This window comes from Lagopus leucura, unplaced genomic scaffold (assembly GCF_019238085.1).
Source record: "Lagopus leucura isolate 7727_CA_CO unplaced genomic scaffold, USGS_WTPT01 Super-Scaffold_100001, whole genome shotgun sequence".
Lineage (NCBI taxonomy): Eukaryota > Metazoa > Chordata > Aves > Galliformes > Phasianidae > Lagopus > Lagopus leucura.
In genome coordinates this window covers 13913595-13936411 of record NW_024962262.1, presented here as the reverse complement: position 1 = coordinate 13936411, position 22817 = coordinate 13913595, and the positions used below count along the sequence as shown (strand labels likewise).

The following is a 22817-nucleotide window of genomic DNA, read 5'->3' as shown; positions in this document are numbered from 1 at the left end:
CCATTGGCACTCTCTTCCTTACATGTATCGTTAAAGAACCTGTGTGGGAGAACCTCTGTTTAAATCCATCTGCGTTCAACAATGGCAATAAAAAATGATTGCATGCTTAAGCTTATAGAAAGCCAAGCACAAGACCTGGGCCAGTATTTTTTTAATCAAATAATTGCTATTCAGGCAAGACTTTCTGTGTAAAAATTATTTCTTTTAAAAAGCCAAAAACATATTTGAATGAAATCAAGCACTCAAGTGACTTTATTTAATGCCCATCATAATATTATATTATAAATATGTTGGAATATTTCTTTAGCTTTGTATATATTTTCTTTTCTAATCATACCACCAGAAAAATAATACCACACTCTGGGATAAAAGAAAAACACTGCTATTGGAAAGAAGCTTCTTCGTTAGCTTGCCAAGTAGCTACCAGCCTTCCAAGTAGCAGAAACAGCATACAGTAGGGTTGCTATACAACATAATCAGTGGAACTTGGAGAATTGCTTTGCCATTTCCAAACATATAATGACTGTTCTGAAATGGCCACGTTTTGCATGAGGAGGATTGGAAGGGAAACAGGTGGCTACTAACAGCAGCAAACACTGAATTGATGATAGAGAGGGAGCGTGAGGAGGGCAACATCCTGATGCCAGAGTATTCCATTTCTTCATGGCCATCTTAGAAATGGACTGGTACAGGGAAAAGACAGCTCTGTTGAGACACATCATCTGCCCAGTGCAACCCTATTCTCCAAAGGTTTTTACCTTTCCAAAATGCAGTAGTAACGATTTGGCCAGACTGATTTCTTGTTTTCCCCTGATGATTTCATCGTAATAAAATTTCACACAGAGAAGTGCTACAAGTGATGGGTCACAGAAGACATCTGTAAGAACTCATTGTTAAAATTCAGGCAGTATAAAGGAGAAAAGAAAAGGAGAGGAAAGGAGTTTAAAAATAAAAGAAAATTGAGGTTATTTACTTGTTTCTTATAGACTTGGATTATATGAAGGATATGATGAAATCTATCATACCATCTAGACATGGCAATGTCTATGCTTCATCAAAATATTTGTAAACAGCAGCCTCTTTTATCTATAGAATGGATCAAATTCTACTCACCATGAGATAATTTTAGAAAGATTTTCCAGAAAGAGGATGCTCTCAGACTCCATGAAATACAGCCTGCCTGCTCTGCTCACAGTTCAAATTACCAGTCTAAACACTATCAATAAAATCAAGTATATATTTTTCCTTCAGGGAAAAAAAAAGAAGAAAAAAAAAAGGAAAAAAGAAAAAAAAAAAAAAAGAATTTCAGCAGCTTGGCTCTGTTAGCTGGAAGAGTATTTCCTTGGACAGTCTGCATTTCTACCTACCACGTATCACCACATAAAGGCCTCAACAGGGTTGGGAAATAATTCACACAGACAGTCAAGCACAACATCAGCAGGAGATGAGATGCTCACTTTACTTATCCTTGAACATGCAGATGCAGTATTTTTGTGTCATTAACTTATGCCTGCTGTCTTTTCTTTCTGGGGATCATGCCTTTTTATGCAGGCCACCAATAAATGGAAAGCAAGATTAAAGAGTAGCACAAACATGCCCAGCAAAGTGCCCTTAATTTGCTTGCCCAAAGAGAACTGCCTCTATTCTTAGAGTTAGGAGAAGGCATTCATGATAAAATGGAAAATCATATTAAGAGTGTTCTTACTTCTACCCCTTTGCAGTCTAATGCACTCTTGAATGTATATTTCTTCAAAAGACCAGAAGTATATTTGGAAGAACTTCTTGCTAAACAACTTGCTATACCATCCCTGGAACAATTTTCTCCTGCTATTTTTAATTTGAAGTGGCATTTTCAAAATCATTTTTGTCAGACAGCTTTTCCACATAGGAAGGAAGGGACTGAATTCTGACAGGTATGAGTAACCATAACACTGCCTTTGTTGTATAGTATACTCAATGTCCTTCACTTTCATTACTCGAAGTAAAGAAAGTAAATCATGAGCTTAAGTAAAATTTCTGAAAACAATCCCTTTAGGAGTGCACAGAACCCAACTGGAAACATAATAGCATAAATATTAATGATAATTATAAGTCATTTATTGAGTTAAGGCTTTTATCATACCAAAGATCATAGAATTGTTGAGATTGGAAAAGATCTCTAAAATAATCTACTCTAACCATTGCCCCTTCACAGCCATGCCCACTAAACCATGTCTCTCGGGGCCACATCTGTACAGTCCTTGAACATCTCCAGGGATGGTGAGATGGTGACTCCACCATTTCCCCAGACATCTTGTTCCAATACCTTAGTACTCTTACAGAGAATAATTTTTTCCTCATATCCAAACTGAACCTCCCCTGGCACAATTTAAGGCCATCATCTCTTGTCCTGTCACTGTTACCTGGGAGAAGAGGCCAGCCCCCACCTCACCACAACCTCCCTTCAGGCAGTTGCAGAGAGCAATAAGGTCACTCCTGAGCCTCCTCTTCTCCAGACTGAACAATCCCAGCTCCTTCAGCCAGTCCCCATAAGATTTGTGCTCCAGAAACTTCAAAGCTTTGTTGTCCTTCTCTGGACACACTCCAGGGCCTATGTTCCATATTTCAGCTCATATAACACAGCATATTAGAAAATAATCAATCACTGTCAATGCTTCCATTTAGGAGAGAAGGAAATGAGGACCACAGGCCAGTATCTTCATCATCCAGTGGAAAGTCACAGGGTGAGCTGTATGAAGCACCAGTAAAAACCACCCAAACATCTGAAATCTGCACTTTAGTTAGCAGACCAGCACGCACTCATAAAGAAAAGCAAAACTCCTAACTCTTCGAGTGGGAGTGAAGGAAGAGGGTCTCTGTTGTAACTCACATCAGAAAGCGTTACAAAATGAAGAGCAATGACAGAAATAGTGGTGCAAAACTGTTCTGCAGAAGTCTTGGCTTGTCAGAAGAAAAAATAGCAGGCAGGGATCTCGACATATTGGGTTGAGCTTATCAGATAAAATATCCCTTCCCAGATCTAACATAGCCAACTCAGGCTCCTTTCACACTCATCAGATAGAAACAGGCACATATTGATGTTAAGTGTTTGGTCAAGCACATATTTGTTCATCCTAAGGCAAAAATCCTCCTCTTAAAGCACTGTGGGATCATTCATCTCCTTCACAGTCAGATGTCTACAACCCTTCTGTGAGCAGACAAGAGGGACCAGCTAAATACAGATGAAGATGCAGATCTCAAGACTCAGCTGGATATACAGCATTTTTTTTTTTTCTGAAGTCCAATGTTACCATTTTGTAAATAACTGTTCTACCAACAAATGTGTGGTAAAGATTGGAAAATGAAGGAAGAATTTCTAATTATTTTTAATTATACATTCAAATATGGTAATACCTTTAACTGCTAATGTTAACTTACAGATTTTTAAACTGTTTTGTTACCCTTCTGCTTACGTACGCTCCCATCCTGCAACTGCATAAGCATCACTTATTCAGTGAGGAAAAAGCAGGAGAGTCTGACAAATCTCCATTAAAATGGAACATGCAAGCCTGAAGTACTTCATTTTAAGCACAGAGAGAAATTTTTTTTCTGATGAGAAGTAAAACGGGCCCTTGAACTTAAAAGTCAATGACAGAAAAAAAAAATAGACATGAGATACAATTTATAGTAGCAAAAGAAAGTTATTCAGGAGTCAATAATTTTTCAAAAGGATTAACAGAGCATATGCAGCATTCCCTATAATGAGATAGGAAGAGTATAGGGAGTACAATTTGCATGCTATTTAGATTCAACAGATAGTTACACTATTGATATCTAAAGTGCTGTTGTTGTCACAGTAAAGGTGGAGGTCCTGTACATCCTCTAAAAATTAATACTGTTCAAAGAAAATGGTTTAAATTGCAATCCTTTGGGTATCTATTAGAGTTTAAACTATAAAGAAAGATGGTCCATTAGATGACTAAATTTCCTTTTTATCATAAGGTCACAGTGGTTGGCTGAAAAAGGCATCAAGGCAACTTTTAGAATCCAGATCTATTTAGCTCTTGGATTCAACAAGGAATTTAATGCCAAATGGAAAACAGTAGGTAAGCATGAAAGCTGAAGTAATCTATCACCACTATCTTTTCAACAGATACGCATTTCTTTGTTTGAACAAATACACATTCCAGTACATGAAAACAAAAATGTTTTCAACAGCAAAGCTTCTGTTAGACCTCTGCATAATGAAATTTCAGGAAATACTCAACACAGAGGTTTTGGTGCACGAAGAATATTATTAATTTTCTTTCCACATGACAAATAGATAAATACCTCTATGCTAAACACAGTTTTAAGTACCATATGCTGCTCCACTTTGTATTTTTCAATGCTTCAGAAAGCATGAAGAGATGTACTTAAATTATTAATTCCTCAGCATGTGAAGTTAAAAAAGCCTAAACAATTCAGTTGAAAACCAGTTCAGCTGATACATAATAAGAATTGTTTTTCCCTAGACTGCCACTTACAAACCTGGTGTTGATTCTGAAACAACCTGATTTCCTTCCAACTCATACATCATTATCAGTAATAATGATTCCTCAGATCCTCCTGCTGCAAACTCACTACCTTGTGTTTGCACTGTCAGCACCAGCTGTACTGACAGTTTATGCTTCCTTTTTGGTCAACTTGGTGATTAATCGATCAGAATTTAGTGTTTTAGCTATTTGGATGGTGCATACCCCCATTCTAATTGCTTTGGCTCAGCAAGATAAACAAGAATAGAGAGCTATATAGCTTTTGCTCCTCCCTCACTCCATATGAGGAAAAAATATAATTACAGATGGCATACAAAATCCAGCTACCATGAATAATAAGAAGTAGAAAAGAAGGTGGCTGCATTTGTACTCATCACACAGAATGTATAAGATTTTAAAATGCAATCAAGAGTTTTTAAAAGCTGATAAATACAACTGGTGTACAGGAAGCATTAGTATTAGAAGAAATAAATGATTATATGGGTTTTCCCTCATTTTCTTTTCTATGTGATTATTTGAATGGAGCCTTGTATTTATTGTATTTTGACACTAGTGTCAGATGTAACTGTTGATACACTGATAGAGCAGACTATCAAAATGGCGAGAAAACAAAAGAAACTCTAAGCTGAACCAGAGTTTGTACAAGGGCTGCTCCAAAGTAATGCTTCCTATTTTACTGTGTCAGCCCACGATGTCAGAAATGGATGTTGATGGTATGGTAGTAGAGTTTGCACCTTCCCACCAATATCCTGTTACATAATGTTGCCATGTGACAGATGGCAGCAGAGGGGCAGTCTGACACAATGGCAATCTGACATGGAAGTACATCTGAAGCAAAGATGTATCACTGAATTCCTCCATGCAGAAAAAATAGCACCCACTTACAATCATCAATGCTTGCTGAATGCTTATGGGGACCAAACAGTGGATGTGACCACTCTGAGGCCATGTCTAGTGCATTTCAACAGTGGCAACAAAGATGAAATACAAGCCACATTCCAGTCAGCCATGCACAGCTGTCACACCACAAAATGAAGAGTATCTCGATCAGCTCATCAAAACAAATCAGCAGATTACAACCAGAGAACTGTGCATAAAGCTGAATTTCAGCTTCAGTGCATTGGAAACAATGATTCCAACACTGGAATATCACAGAGTTTGCACCAGGTGAGTGCCATGAATGCTGACACAGGAACAGAAAGAACACCATATACAAGTTTGTCAGGACCTACTGAGTCAATACAAAGCTTTAGGCAACAGTTTCCTGGGCCTCAACATCATCAGTGGTGAAATATGATGCCACCACTACAAACCAGAGTCAAAATGGAAATCCATGCAGTGACAACATGTGAATTCCCCACTGAAGAAAAGGTTCAAGACCAGCCCTCAGCAAGTAAGGTAACTGTCTTTTGAGATGAGAAAGGTGTGATCCTTCTGGATTTCCTGGAACCCTGAACAAATCATCAACTATAACCACTGTATCACAATGCTGACTAAGCTGAAGGCTTGGATTTCCAGAGTCAGGTCAGAGAAGAATCATAGAATCATAGAATGGCCTGGGTTGAAGAGGACCTAAAAGATCATCTGGTTTCAACCCCCCTATTATGTGCAGGGTCGCCAACCAGCAGACCAGGCTGCCCAGAGCCACATCCAGCCTGGCCTTGAATGCCTCCAGGGATGGGGCATCCACAACCTCCTTGGGCAACCTGTTCCAGTGCATCACCACCCTCTGAGTGGAAAAACTTCCTCCTAATATCTAACCTAAACCTCACCTGTCTCAGTTTAAAACCATTCCCCCTTGTCCTATCACTGTCCACCCTCATAAACAGCCATTCCCCCTCCTATTTATATGCTCCCTTCAACTACTGGATGGCCACAAAGAGGTCTCCGTGGAGCCTTCTCTTCTCCAAGCTAAACAACCCCAGTTCCCTCAACCTTTCTTCATAGGAGAGGTGCTCCAGCCCTCTGATCATCTCAGTGGCCTTCCTCTGGACCCACTGCAAGAGTTCTGCATCTTTCTTGTGCTGGGGGCCTTGATGCAGTATTCCACATGGAGCCTTTCTCTTGCAACACAGTAATGCCAGGCCCTTTATCAGTTTAAAGACTGCAGAGTGCATTGCCAATCTTGGCTGTACTGTCCTACCACAGCCACTGTATAGTCCAGAATTGTCACCTTCTGACCTCCATTCACTCAGGTTTATGAAAGATGGATTATATGGGCAATATTTTCCTGGCAACTATGCCATCATAGCAGCTGTGAAACAGTAGGTCACCTCCATTGGTGCAGACTTTTTACAAGCACAACACGTAGGCTCTTGTTCATTGCTGGCCAAAATGCATAGCTATGGTGGTGACTGCTGAAAATTCTTGTTTTGTAGCTGAGAATTTGCTCCATGAAGCAGAGTTTTTGTGCTCTTTGTATCTGTTGTAGTCGCTATGGAAATAAACAGGAGGCATTACTTTTGGACCAACCTGTGCAACAATTGAAAACCATTGTTTGTACCAAATACCTGTTAACCCTTCATGCTGGCAGAAACACATGGGCTGGAGAGTTTGTTGAGATAGTCACTACTCAGAAGCACAGTGAAGTGTACATATTTCTATAGGCAATAACTTCCTGTCCTTCAGGGAAAGACATTAAGAAGACAGTTGTTGGCCTAACATGACACAGTTCTGCAGGCTTCAGCAGTCTATGAAGAGGATAGAGCAGTGCTATAAGAAGGCATTCACCAAAGAGCAGTGCAGGAATGATGGATGAATGGACCTGTAGCACAGAAATATTCTCAGTAGGAGCAAGAAGTTCTCAACATTTTTTCCCTTTCAGATTTTGAAAAGGATAACATAAAAATTAATGTCTGTTGAACTAGAAGGCAAGGATAACTGCAAGAAAGATGATTATTTCTATACTGAGGTTGCAAACCAGACAACAGTATGTTTGCAGCATAAGAAAGTTCTATAATCACTTTGTCAATGCCTTGTATCAATACAAAGAAATGTAGTCTCTATCAAGAGAATGTATTGCAGCAAGTCCCCTTGCTGATTTAGGATGGCAGTGTTTACCTTTCCTTATAAGCCATCAGAGACACAATTGTATATTGTGTAAATACAGTGGGGACATGGATTAATTTCAAACCTATCACATAATCTGATGAGATTTCCTATGAGATCTCCTAACAGTTTGCAGCACTGTGAGCCATTATTTCCATATTTATTGGAAATAACATCTGAGCCAAGGCAAGGCACAGCATTCCCACTGAGAGCTGTCGTGACATGAATGGAATTAACTCTGGTCAATGTATACATGGAGGGTCTTCTTGCTATTATTAGCATACAACTTAAATAATAGCAAACTCCGTGATGATACAGTACACCACATCAGAGTATTGAGATGGGTCTCCTAAATGTTAACCTCCGTTTTTGCTACGTATATGGAACACAAACTAGATTTCACCTGCATTTCAACATTGTCTCCACTGGATGAGCTCCTGGCTCTTGCCAGAGTGGTGTCAGAACTGTGATATGACAGAAGTACTCAAAATATTTTAAAACACATTTCATTAAGCAGCTAGACCTCAATCACAATGAACTGCAATGCTTATTATTATAATGTAGAGGATGAACAAGAAATTGTGGTTTTCATAAATCCACTCATACTTCTTTTGGAACTACCTATTTTAAGTGCTCTCCAGTTGATGGAAGTTATGAGGTGCAGACAAATCCCTTTGTGCTCCACTATCACAGCAGCCATGCTGGCATCTCTCTGGCTCTATAGAAGCTGTGACTACAGTACAACCATTTTAAGATTTCAAAGCCAACATCCTCCAAACTTTTTCCCAACATTTCTGGTTTACCTTTGTAAGTAAACTTTCTCCATTTTTAGTTGGCCTGTTTCTCTTACCTGATTCATTCGAGGATGCTTGTAACACTGTAATTTGTCACCATGGCAACAAATGTTCGGTCACTACAGCTGATGTCACTGAATGAATCAAGTAAGAAAATCATGAAAATGATTAGAATAAATGAAAAATATATATATTCTAAACAAATGCAGTAATAATTTGGAATAACTAGAAAAAAAAATCATTCAATTGAATCTGATTACTTAATTTCAGTTTTAAAGACTGTATGGTTTTAGTTTCTTTTTTTTTCTTTTGTGGGTTTTGTTTTGTTGCTGTTGCTTGCTTTTAACATTTTACGCCCCTTTATGGGAGGCAGTAACTGAGAAAAATCTAGTAAAACAGGCTCTGGTATGTTATTACTCAGTACTGCATCTCACAGTGAGACTGTTGCAGCTTCAAACCCACCTCTGCCAAAGTTTTCAAGGGAAGCTGAAGAAGGGCTGACCTGTCCCTGAGGGCACAATGAGAACTATCTTGTCCACTTAATCAGCCACTTACTCATTCCACCCAAAAGGGCTGAACATGCAGCTGTCTCCAAACACCCTGCCAGTGCCCTGAAGCTTTAGATATTATGTATTATATTTATCTAGCTTCATTTTCGTGACAGAAATAACCGTAGGCCAAAAACTCTTCAGCTGCTTTTTGCTACCTATGTCGATGCTACAGTGATGTCTATTTTATGGGTCAATCTTGATAGCAATCCAGGATTCTGTAAATCTTCGGGGGGAAAGCTTCGATTGGCTGGTCGCAGCCAAAGGGTTGTGATTAATGTTTCTGTGTCAGGGTGGAGGCCAGTTTAGGTTAGATACTAGGAGGAAGTTTTTCCACTCAGAGGGTGGCGATGCACTGGAACAGGTTGCCCAAGGAGGTTGTGGATGCCCCATCCCTGGAGGCATTCAAGGCCAGGCTGGATGGTGGCAGCCTGGTCTGGTGGCTGGTGACCCTGCACATAGCAGGGGGTTGAAACCAGATGATCATTGTGGTCCTTTTCAACCCAGGCCATTCTATGATTCTAAAAACCTTAGAAAGGGAAAGGAAGCTACTACTTCATCATCCAGGGCAGCCTTCTGTAGATTTACCTGTAACTTAAGTACAAATGCAGGATAACCTTATTGCTATTTGCATAATATACTTCTGTATTTAGCAAGAATGCAGATAAATCCGTTGAAGACTTTGGCTAACACAGAAACTTCTTTATATATTTCTTATAGCTACGGGTGACACATAGCTAAAGATGTCTTTACAATGTGATTCTAACTTTAGAAATAGTAACAAAACCTATTTATCATATGTGAGTGTCTTAAAAGCTTTATAATTTTGTCACATTTTGTATGACAAATAACTTGATTTCTTAAATAATATAACTGATGCTGATTTAGGAGCAGCCACTTTCATCACCATCATACACAAAACCTCTGGGGGATTAAACTTTAGGAGACACTCTCACAAAAATTAAGCACCTCTTTTATAGCTTTACTAATTAAATGTAATTAATTTTCCAGTGCTCTGGAATGGCAGGTATTAAAAAAAATAATAAAATCCTCGAGCATTTTTGCTTTACATGTGATAAATGCTACAGTCACTCTTTCCCTTTTAGAGAAAACATGGAGGAAACACTATTAAGTGATAGTGGAGTTCTTCACAGCAGGTCGATTGAGATTGTCAAAGTTCATTAGCATGTATGTGACTAGTAAATAATTGAGTTAATTTTAGGTTGAGTGACATATTTAGAAAACTACAAATCACCTTATTTTGTGAATTTAATCAACCTTTGCTCTTCCCCAGAACATCCAGCATACATATGCAATATTAAGTGGGAACCTATTCTTCACCACACAGCCCTGACAAATACGAATGGTTTGCAAACTTTCAAAATCTTCACCTGTTTTAAATGCCAGCCTCGAGCAAGCAGATAAATATAATAAAAGAAAATAACGGAGAATACAAAAAATGAAAAAAAAACAAGAAACCCAAGAAGGAATTTTTCTTTAACTGAAATATCAGCTGGGTTTATTCTGATATCGCCATTTGCTTTGTCTCTAAGAATTAAAATGCTTAAGTCCTCAAAATACCAGTGTAGAAAAATATTTCTCTGGAAACGTTAAAGAAAAAGAACCACCTAATGTTCAAAAAATTCATTCAACTGCAAAATTCTTGCTTGCATTGGCACTTTCTTAGCACAATCAAATCACACTACAAAAGTAAAAATTGCATTGCATATGGATCTTCCAGGTTTGGATTCTGAAAAAGACTATTTTCGGAGGCAAGAAACACTTTCTTCAAAGTTTAGCTTTATTTGGAAACAAGTCACAAATCCTAACTGATATGAGCGAGCTATTCATTTTTCATCAGAAATCTCCCAAGCTTTTTAGCACAAAGTTTCTCCTCATTTCTGAAACACTTTCTATTGGCACTAGATTTGATACTGAAAATGACAGTATTGAGGTAGAACAGTGAGCTTTCCTATGTAAAATTTATGTAATTACTCTTCAGTTTCACATTTTGGGTACGAAAACAAATTGCTGGTGGATTACTGGCAGCCACAGCTTGGGTGCTGACACTTAACTGTTTGTTATTAATACGCAAAGCAGTTAATGTAATTATAAATATGGAAAAGAAAAATATCAGCACTATTTACATTAGTTACTAGGAGGTAAAATACTTTGTCAGCTGTAATACAATACAAATTGCTGCAAAGTGTTTAATACAGTAATAACATGTAGATATTCAAAGCACTACAGTTTATATTCTAGGTCTGTCCTCCTGGGATCAATTTATGATACACTGTGCTGGATATCTTGTCTTTACAAAATCATATTACTTAGTTCCTAAGTTGCTACATCAGGCTACCACACAGTTTACCTACACGTGAGATTTCAGACCCAAACCCTGCATTCTAAAGAGCAGTGCATATTGCTGGGATACACAGAGACAGGAAGCATACGTGTGATGAGTATAGACAGAATCATAGAGTCATTTGAGTTGAAAGGGACCTTTAAAGGTCAGGTAGTCCAACACCCCTGCAATGAACAGGGTCAGCTACAGCTAGAATCCACAGCTAGAATCTACAGCTAATACCCATTCAGAAAGCACAACACATGAATTTGCACCTCTTTCCAATTCTGCAACATCCTCCTCGAGCAAGCACTGTTAAAAAAAGCACAGCAGAATCAACAGCAGATCATATACCTTCATTGCATTGGTTTCTTGAGTGTCCATATAAAACAAACATCTTTCACTTAGACGTTTACCACTTCCACCCCATGCCTGCATAGCACATCCTGACAGCAGCACTGTAAGGAAGGTTCAGGAGGTCTAAGGAAGAGTCTCTTGTAGGTGACAGCCTGTTAGGTGAAAGGTTAGGTGAAAGGTGGACACTCACATCCTATATAGCCTGTCCCTTTGTTAAGTACTCAGAGTCACTAAGCCATTTATGTAGAAAGGCTTGCCTTCATTTTCTTTCCTTTACCTTCATTTTCTTGCATTGGGAATTAAATTTGCGTGCAGAAGTACTAATATAAATGGAGGCCAAACCTAAACAAGTCCATTTCAACACTCTGTATTAATGCTTTAATTTTTAAGTCTGACAGTGGTGTAACACATTACTGACATCCTCACTTAATAACATCGCACGTTACTTGGTAACATATGGCATGTTTAACAACGTGACTCAGCTCCAATTGTTCTAGGGAATCTGAAGACAACTTTGTCTCCAGATTTCCTTGTACCAAAGAGTCGTGCTTGTAATCACCTATTGTAAACACATGTTTTCTAGCACTGCAAAGGGAGACAAGCAGTTGCAAGCGAGAAAAGGTAAATGCTTTAACGTGGAACTTCTTTGCATAAGTTTGATAAATAAAAGGGACAACACAGCAGAGACACATTGTATTAAATACAGGGAACTGCCTACGTGGGGAGGCAGAGGGAAAATTAAAAATGAGCAGGGGAATGCTAAAAGCTGACACCTCTTCTAATCAAACCAAATTGTTGCTGCCCAGGGGTACTGCCTGATGCACAGCCTTGCTTGGCTTCCCAGTTGTGCCACCAGGCTGATTCAAAGCCCACTGAAAGCAGCAGAGCCCCAAGTAAGAGCCAGAACACAAGCCTCTCAGCCATCATTCATTCCACTGCATTGCAACATCACAGGATGGATGCCCCACGCGAGGATCAGACACCTGCAGGGGGCAGCCTGGGAGCCAGGGAGCATGGGTGCAGCCAGGGGAAGTGGGACATAGGGAAGCCAGTGGACTGCCTGTGACAGTGGGTGACCACTGCCCCTTCCAATGGACAACAGGGCCTGGGCAGCAGTGCCCAAGGGTCAAAGGCCACACACCCCATAGCCTTCCTCCTGCAGGATGGTGCACAGGCCTGCGGCTGAACCTCCCTGCTTCTGCCTGCTTGTCACAATTCAACGTTAACTTTCTGTGTTTAATGTTTCAGATCTGCGTGCAATTAAAAAATAAGTCAGAGCCTGCCAGTTATTTCTCCAAGGTTTCCGAACACAAACTTTGCAGCTCTTCTGCTGTTTTGCACAGGCTGCCACAGATGGAAGACAGATATCTGTCCGCCAACGTTTGAAGAGGACCAGATTTTTTTGTTTAGAGGTTTTTGCTGTTTAGCGCTCCCAATAGTACAATCAGCCAGACCAATCCTTCTCTCCATAACAAGTGCACACACGAATGAGCATGAGATACCATTGTCTGTGCAGGATTCAGATGTACAGAGACATCTGTGGAGTATTGGGACTGCCTTGACAGTTAGTTTTGGAAAGAGGGGGGCCAACTTCTAACCTGGCTTGGGAAGCTCTGAAACTGAGGTAATGTCCTGCCAAAAGGCAGTTCAATTACTGAAAGGGAAGGAAAGCAATGCTGCCCAGTAGCCATTCCAGCTACCATCAAAAGGGAAGTTTTGCTATTTCCAAGTAACTGAAATATCTGAGGGAAGTTGTGGCACTGGTGCAGCCTACTGCTAAGTCAGCCATGCTCCCTTCTCAGCTGATGGCTGCCAATTCAGACTGACCTCACATTCCCCTGCCAGAGTCACAGCCGTTCTCTGCCATCACACCCAATCCTCCTCAAAAGTTTCCACACCTTCTAGGCTCATCACAACAGCAAGAATAAACTGAAGCCAACCTGACACAACAGATTTCTCTCTGCGGCGCACATATGTCACAAAGATTGCAGTTCATCACCTACGCTTCTCAAATGTTGCTGAGCACGCTCAAGTGGGATGGCACTTGTGCAAACAGGGCAGCACTGATGCTTCTTTTTCCTTTCTTTAAATGAGGGTGGAAAAAGAAAATTTAGTTAACATAAATCTGTTTGAAGTTAGGTTCACAATTCATGCTCGGTGAGCTGTCTCTTGCAGTGTCCAACAGCTGTTCATAAAACTGCCATCTTTTCCTGGAAGCTTGTGCACAGCCCTGGGAATAGGGCTGAGACTGAACACTTCAGGACTTGAAGATTTCTTCCCCATGCAGAACGGTGGTGTCACTGGGTGGTGCCTGAATGACTGCATGCATGAAGGCACAAGTTTCCAGGAGCAACGGAAAGTAAACTACGCCATAAAAGTCATACAGCACTTGCTGCTTTCTTTCTTGTGCATGACGTCTTGGGAAAATTTCAGGGAGAAAATGAATGCTGACAGCTGACAGGCAAGGGGCAGTGCTTCGAGGGAAGCAGGGAAATGCACTTCCCCGTGGACAAAGGCACCAGAAGAGGGAGGGGAGAGGACAGACGGCTGCTTCGCTCCCAGACAGGGAATAGAAGTCGCAGGTGAACCGAGGCCACCTGCCCTACTAATAGCAGCAGCTTCCTGCTCAAAACAAGAAGCAGGTTCACATATTTGTTCTGCAGTTGGGTTCAGACGTAAGCTGCAACACAGATGTTCACAGGGCACAAAGGGGACGCCCAGCAGAGCTGGCTGCAAAAGAAAATTTACGGGAATGACAGCAAGTTTCCTTTTACAGCAGGCTCTCTAGAGAGGCAATAAAAGGGAAGCTCATTCTGCTATGATTTTTTTTCTGAAGCTCCTCCTTGTGAAAGATCCCACCACTGCCAATCTCCAGAGACTGAAAATGAATTAGAACGAGTGGCAAAAAGCAAAAGCCATGGGAAAGAAAAATAAAGAAGCAAAAGACAAAACAAAACAGAACAAATGGGAAGAAATGTATCACAAAGAGGGAGGGCATAGGGGAAAAGGGGGGAAGTAAAAGCACGTCACCAGATTAGAGAAATATTAAGGAAACAATAAGAAATAGGGTTCAGATCTTTTGTACACACTCTGAAAACATCATAAAACATGACATCCTCAAACAGACCTGGACACAGCCCTGAACATCCAGTAGATCCAGAAATAGGACAATCACACATTAAGTAAACCAAGCAAGTTTCTGACCCCATACACAAAATAGAGACAGTGGTTCTCCAGTTTCTGTCAAGCATCTCGGGACTTACAGAGAAAATACAGCATGAAAATACTTTGCATTCTAATTCTTATACAAGAAGCAACTTCTTTCAAAATCCATCTCTTGAGTCTCCTACGTCAAAACCTACTCCTGAATTTTATTCCATAAGAACAATTCAGCCTCTATGCCAATACAAATTTCTTCAAAGTTTCTCACACAGATCAAAATAAGTTCAATTGTTACATCCACACATTTGAGAAGCCTTTTCCTCTTTAGAGCTGAGATGCAAAAACTGTCCGATTCTGTAAATTCTTTAGAAAGAATAAAACCTTCCACATCTTCTTGTTTTTCCTTCTCTGCTGCTAGGAGCTCAGCAGCATTTCAAGCATCATAAAGTGTGACCCAAGTTTTAAAAAAGAAATCACCTAAAAAATTTCTTCATTATATGCAAGAATGTACTTCTCAAATTGCCTGAATATTTTCTGTAAATGTTCCAAGTAAATTACCAGCTTCACTGAAATACTTGAGAAAATTTCCAGGAACTTCAGCATGCCCAAAATTTCAACCTTTACGGCCCTTTTCTTCAAGCATTTAGTCACATTCATACCTTTACTGCCGTCAGCATTTGCAAAGAAAACCAAATGAAACACAGACAAAAACTAGTTAAAGCACAGCCTTAAGTACAGGAGGACTGAGTAGAGTCACTTTTTTCAAGTCACTTTATTTCCAGAGCTTCTCACTTGCTCACAGAGATCCTTCATTTTGAAGATAAATTTGTACATTTGGCTACACACTTCTCTCTGGGTAGCTGTGATCATCATGTACTTCCCAATTTCTGCCATAAAAATATCACGTGTTATTGAAAATTCAGCCTGCAAAGATCCATCATACTGGCCCATTCATGGTAAATTACATTTATCAAGAGCTTTACAAAGTTCAGCACTAAACAAAACTCATATATATTCCAAAATCATCCAGCACAAAATATGAATGTGTCTATTGCACTTACCTATTTATTGCAGGTATTCTCCAAGTTTCAAGAAGCATATAACCCCAAACTGCTCCAAATTCAGAGTCCAAAATCTGGAAAGGAGATAATATGTACAAGTCACTAAAAGAATAAAGCTGAAGACTACAAGTGAAAAAAAAAAATATAATCAAATTTGGAAATGAGGTCATGAGCTGATTCCGCTACAGCTGTACATCACATGGGTACCCACATGCTGTGGGTGATAAAACTGATGGTAAGATAACTTAAATTTTATGCATATAATAACAGACAGGTCCTTAGGTGACTTCTACATATGAATTCAAAATCAGAAAAAAGCTCTGAAAATACATCAAATTTCCAAACAGCTGTTTTGCTACAACTATCCATAATGCAAGAACAAAAGCAACATTGTCAATATGCAAAACTAATGATGGCATAGAAGAAAATAAGAACATATGAGTAAACCACAAACAGTCCTATGTACATGTAAGCAATTTTCTGCTTTACTTTGCAGCAGGACAGCAGTGGGAACAGGGAAACCACATGAAAAAAAAGTCAAGGACATCATCGTGTGCTTTCGTTCTGTGTCCAAAAATGCTGAATTGGGCAGTTCTGCTACAGATGCAAAATTCTAAACGCTTACACTTTCGTAAGCATATGTAACACTTAATTACAATTAGTCCTAGAGTAACTGTAAGTTTTCCTGGCCATTCCTGCACAATGACACAGAGAGTAAGGTGTTTCATAAGTCCAACATGCTTAAGAAAGCAAAAAAAAAGAGAAAGAAGATACACTAGGAGAAAGAAACAGGCTCAGCAAACCAAGACAAGATATAGGGAAAGAAAAAAAAAAAAGAAGAAAACTAGCTAACATGTCCAAATGCTCTTGGTCTGATCTTTGCTCTGGACAGTGATTTCTGAGATGACCTCATCAGCTTCACCAACATGAACAGATGCTGTACTGAGTACTTCTATTGCACCAAAGCATCTTTGAATTCTGAAGCAGGAAACAGTCTTCCACACAGTGCTGCAAAACAGCCACAACTCTAAAGAAACCTCAAGTACACATTATAAAAAGCCTTGCCTCTTTCCTTTCTCCAAAATTCTGTTTGAGTTTTTGCCTGCAGCTGCACCACTGGTACCCACCACATGATTCCCAGCATCAGCAAAGTGAATCACCTCAGCAGTTAGATGAGTCAGTCACAGAGCAGCTCATACCCACTACATATCAATGGTCACCTGGCTGGGAGCACCTGGGTGCTGCAGCTGAATAGCAGGCAATTTCTTCTCCAAGGGCTCTACCCACCAAAGGAGTCCTAGGTTCCTTCCGTTCCCTTCTGTGAGCTGGTAATTTTCAAGCAGGGAGACAAAATGTAAATATCAGCATGGATAATTATTTCGCAGCTCATTTTTTTTTTTTTTTTTGCAAGATAATCAGACATAAAGATAAGGCTGTCTCTGTGAGGCAGAAGCAATAGAAATTTTTATCCAGCAACTGCATGAAAGATTCTGCCAATTCTTCTTACAAAAGCAACAGTTCACTGATTTGTAGCTGCTGCCTACTTTCATGTGTAAGAACAACAACTACAGAAATCCCTCACAGGTCTTCTCTACATATTTTCAGGCAGTCTCTATAAATATGACAATAGCTAGTATTATTTATTCTATACACTATCTTGCCATTCCTGTTGCTGATGTCAATCGCAGAGAAACCAGACTCAGCAGCTCAGACTGCATTACAGGGAGGCACGAGTAAAGTCGCATCTCTGCCCTTCACATCTCCTATTCAATTCCCCAAAAGAGATTTCCACAATAGGGAGCAGAGGAATCACAAAGAGAATTCCATTAATGTTAATGTATAAATCAGTGAATACCACCTCCAAAAGCAGTGGGGGCTGTTTACAAGATCAAAGTGTGGCCAAAGTTTTCTCTTTAATTTTTGAAATAATGTCTTCCGCTTTTCTGCAATTACTTCTCCAGCAATCAGCTTTATAACACTTTTCTCACGGAAATATATTTCCTACGTTATACTTTGGGTTGGAACTAGATGATCTAGTTTTGAGTTGATGCCACATCTCTGGGGATTTCCAAGGTGATGCTGGATCAGGCCCTGGACAACATGATGTAGCTGTGGTGTCCCTGTTCATTGCAGGGAAGTTGGACTAGATGGTCCTCAGAAATCCCTTCCAACTCTGAGGGTTCTATCATTCTATGGTCTTCATGTCCCTTTCAACTTAAGCCATTCTATGGTTCTCTTTTTACCCACATTAATGATTCCGTGTCTCATCCTCTGCAGTGAACTATAAGTCCTCATACTGCCTCATTTGAATAGGAGTTATCACTCACCATTAAGCACCGAAACGCACACTGATGCAAGGATGCAAGTATCTTAAGCTGAGTGGTCTTTATGATGGGCAGTAGGACCTAAGTTTGGTCAAGTACCCAAGTTGAACCCAAGAGCAGTCAAGAACAACAAAACTTCTGTTATAAAGGTAACCTTGAAAACATGAACCAGGTGTAAAATTCTCCTGATGTGATAATGCATGAAACAATATCACTCAAAGACATGTTTCAAGGGATTGCTGACCTGGGCACTCCTTATCACATATTTATAGAGAAGCATCGTGAATTACTGCATGGTTGAGGCAGCTCTGTGGCAGCCAAACTTTGCAACCAAAGTTAAGAAAAATTACATTCAGATACATACACACAATTTGCTGTGCATAACATTTTCAGCTTTTATTTTAGAAGTGACCACCCATCTATCTGTTCCAAAAGATCTCATAGGATTATTAAAACATGCCAAGGAAACTTCGTACTTGCAGTACACTTTCTATCTTTAATAACACCAGCTGTCACTTCTGCAAATGCACCATGCCCTCCACAGTTATCCCATATTCTGCAAACACCAAAAAAGCCCCCAAACCCTCCCATGGTTACTAACATCTGCTTCATTTACTGATACTGACAAACTGAAGGACAAAGGCATGATTTAACAGATTGTTCTGTGCAAAGAAACAATGCAGTTCACAAAAGGATTCATCAAATGCCCCTGTCAGAAAGCCTTACAGAGCGCAGCTTAATGAACGTATGCAAATTGCTGTAATATATAAAATGTCTGCTACCACTTCAACAAGCAATGTGCTTATGAAATCTATAGAGAACGGTAAGATAGATCAATCCAATTTGTCTTTGAAATAAAGCGATTTGGTTCCCTCAAGATAATTTCAATCTCTTTTTTTGAATGCCTTGTGGCATGACAGCGATACATTACATACAACGAACTACCACTTTAGACCCTAGAAGATGTGATTATTCAATAGAAAAAGCACCAGACAAACTGGAAGCCCACTGGTACACTTCAATATTTTCCTTCAATGTTTTGACATGCTGGCAGTTCTAAAAAATTGTTATTTGCAAGCCTTGCTGCATTTAAACAACCTCAATATTTTCTGAGTTGCTTGATGCGGGGCTGAAGCCTGAGTGTAAGTTGGGATAATATTTACCCCATGAAGAACTGCTCTGATCTGACAGCACATCAAAAAAACAATGTCCAGCCAGGACATGAAATACAACTAAATACATCCTTTATAATTGTAATGAAAAAAGAATAGAACGGCACAGTCTCATCAGAAACTATGCAGAATTGCTGGATCCTGACTTTCCTATTTAGGCCTAGAAAGGTGTGGAAGAGATGGTGTGCCAGATGGCACTGTGATGTACCATGGTTATATCCTTTAAAGACCTTTCTTTTTTGTTCTCTCAACACATCTGTCAGAAGGAGTCGAGGTACAAGCAGTGATCCACTGGGGCTCCAATAGTCCACATCATTGTTTCTGCACTTCTTTTTTTTCTTTAAGGGCACTACATTTCACCCTTTGCAAAAAGCATTCCGAGCATCATTTGTACCAACATAAAACTGATTCCACTTCAGAGCCAACTGAAAACTTAAGAAAAACTATGAGTGTTTATTGTTTTATCCCAGTTTGTCTGTCTACTTACTTGCGTGTGAATGAGTGTATATAAGTGAGGTGGGAGGAAAAGAGGAAAAGGGAATTTTTTGAGGTTTTGCTTTATAAATTTATAACTTTGACCACTTTTGTATGCTTTCAGAAGCCCCAGTCACCCAAAAGCTGCGAATACAGAGCACAAATTATCTCGCCTCTTCATCTTCCTTTCAGTCACATTTCTCCAGAGTCTGGGATGGAAAAAGTCCAAGTAATGGTCTGCCGGCTCTTTTACATGCTATTTATTACATCTAAAATTTTCCAGCTGGAAGGTGTCCACTGCATTCTACAGAATGCAAGTTTTCATAGGAAATGAAAGAAACTCTAGGGCTGGGAATGCAAAAGGAAAACAAACACGCACTCTCTAAGTAACACTTTACTGGGTGATTCTTTGCTCATTTATGCTCACAGCGCGAGAATGGTGAGAATGTTTGCTGATAGTCTTACAAGAAAAGAATTCCCCAGCTCATAACAATTGTCTAATAAATAAACAGCTTCAACTCTTACATCATCCATTATGTATTTCACATTACTGTATAAGTAATTACTATCAAAGATAGACTCAAGTTTTGCTCACTGCCTTAGGCAAAATGACTAAATTGGACAGTACTGAGCACAGGATTTTCAAATCACAGGAGAGCAGATTCTACACCAAGAATTATCTAAACTGTATCACAGAGCCCAGGCTGAAGCACGATGCCAGAAATCTGTTGTGATCTCCTCATTTCACAGGCATTAATTTGTAAATACCCTTCCATTTTGCTACACTGAATATGCAGTGTATATCAGACACTATGGATAAGGTCTTTATTTCTCTGCAAAGAGTAGACACTGAAATAACTGCAAGTTTTTCAAGAATTGGGTTTGTATCCAGCAATTAAGAGGTGAGACCCTTAATAATTGATATCAGTTTCAGATGCCAGCCAGTAACATTTAACAAAGCAGGCTGTTCTCATTTTTACATCTTTTTTTGTATTAAAATTTACAAGATGGTGGGTTTCCTGGCTTTCCTTTACATTCAGTTGAAGAGTGAAACCTGGGAATAAATGGATGTGCCAAGCCTTTCTTTATTATACCTCATTTTTCAGAATTACCCTTTCAGGTTCCATGATTACCATCCCTATTTTAAATTTGTTCTTTTTAACATAAATGTACAAGTACAGAAAAATGTCTCCCCTTTTGACAGTACAGTGAGGCCAGCAGGTTCACAGTTCGTATAGTTAATAAAGGCAAATTAAAGAAGCTCTATCTCATGCCTTCTCTCTTATCTCCTGAACCCATGTGAAATTATACTAATTATCCTAACTAAAATTAAACATTCTAACTTTTCTCTGGAAGAGAAGGAACAGATTATTCTTGTGAGCCAATCTTCTTACAGCTCCCCTAAGATACAACACCTAATAGACTTCAGAGAGAAAAAAAACAGAGCCTCCTGTACAGATTTCAGTTTCAGTCTAATGAAACTGCCTCTATAAAGTGTATTAACCTGTACACCACCGTTGACAAAATTACAGTCACGCTGTGTGCAATGGAGTGTGCTACACGATAATGCAATAAAACATTTTTTTAACCTATTACTTTGTGGGGTGTTTTTTTTCCCTCTTCAGCAACATTAGTATTTAAAGTCTGGGTTCTCTGCTTCAATCAAATAGGCAGGAAGTGGAGTCAATCAGTGTCAACCCAGTCCCACATCTCAGACTCCTGCCACCCATCACAATGAGAATATTCACCCATTGCTGTTACAGACAGAGTAACCACACTGGGCAGCAGCTTAATCAATACAGCAAATGGTTTTTGGGACTATCCTGAACTGACAGTGAAGTAGATTAGAAAGCTAGAACCTTTCTTTGATTGTCTTCTTGGCAAGCTAGTACAAAGCAATGTTCCCTAAAATGAGAAGATATATAAGAATGCAGGCCCTTCTGGACTCAAAGAGCTAATTTTGAACGGCTGACAACATCCATTTTCCATGACTGGATTCTCCAGGTGATCTGTGGGAAAAAGTGGAGAAGGACTCCCTGCACTGCCTCAGAAACATCATCTACATTGCAAAGATTCCAAACCCAAAACACTTCTGGGAAAGAACAAAGAGTTGAGCAACTTTACTGTGGCAGGAACTTTGAAGGGAAGCAGTCCTCACATCCCCTGACACAGGCAGAAAACACAACTGCTGCCTTGGGGTAGAGAGTGCAGAGCCTATGCTACCCTGATGCATCCCTGCAGATGGTCTGAGATCTGCAGGTGTGCTTTCATCACTGAGGTCTACAGACTGGAATAGAAATCCAGTATGGAAATACGCACTTTTATTTTTTTCTATTTTAAAAGAAAGGCAGAAAAACCGGGCTGCCCTGCTTCATTCTGAAAGACTTGGTAAGCAATTCAATGCTTCAGATGGAATACATTTCAAACCCTGCCCTTTCTCAACTACAATGACAACTACTGAGAAAATCCTGTTCAAATAATTACAAAGAGGAGTTCTAATAAATTAAACGTAGATCACATTTTTCAGGATTAAGTCTTATAGGGACAACATAGGTAAATTTGCCACGACCATGACATTCAGTTGTCTGGGAAGGTCCTTAAATAAAATCCAGCACTGTAATATCTGAAGATTAGGTTACCACATAGCTGCATAAAAGGACAAACCATTCAGAGCCAGCCATCAGTAAAGGTCAGCCTCAGGAATCACAAGTGGGTCAAGAAATCCATAGAAGAAAAATCATATGCTCTTTCAAAGGAGGATCACCCTGTCCTCATTAAAACAGACAGCCACTGTAATGGAAGCCAGCAACAACTCGCAGGTGTTTGGTCACAGTTATTTTTAGCTTTAAAGTATGGCCTACTTTCCTTCTTGTCTCATAAGTAAGCTGCGAAGGGAAGCAGGATCAAGAACTTAGAAAGGAGCCTAGGAAGCCCTTCTCAGCAGTTATTTGTGCCTTCTGCTTGAAGTGGAGGACAGGCACCAAAACGCTACGCTCTGAAAAAACACAGGTGATGAGGA

At 39.7% G+C, this 22817-nt stretch overlaps 1 protein-coding gene across 6 annotated transcripts in view; it reads right to left on the bottom strand.

Moving 5' to 3' along the window:
- The window catches only part of ENOX1 (ecto-NOX disulfide-thiol exchanger 1), a 365715-nt gene that overhangs the window by 280232 nt on the left and 62666 nt on the right, over positions 1–22817 (bottom strand). For all 6 annotated transcript variants that reach the window (XM_042867022.1, XM_042867020.1, XM_042867019.1 and 3 more), the window contains exon 2: positions 15829–15902. The gene's annotated coding sequence lies outside the window, so the exon portion shown is untranslated. The remainder of the gene's footprint in view (positions 1–15828; positions 15903–22817) is intronic.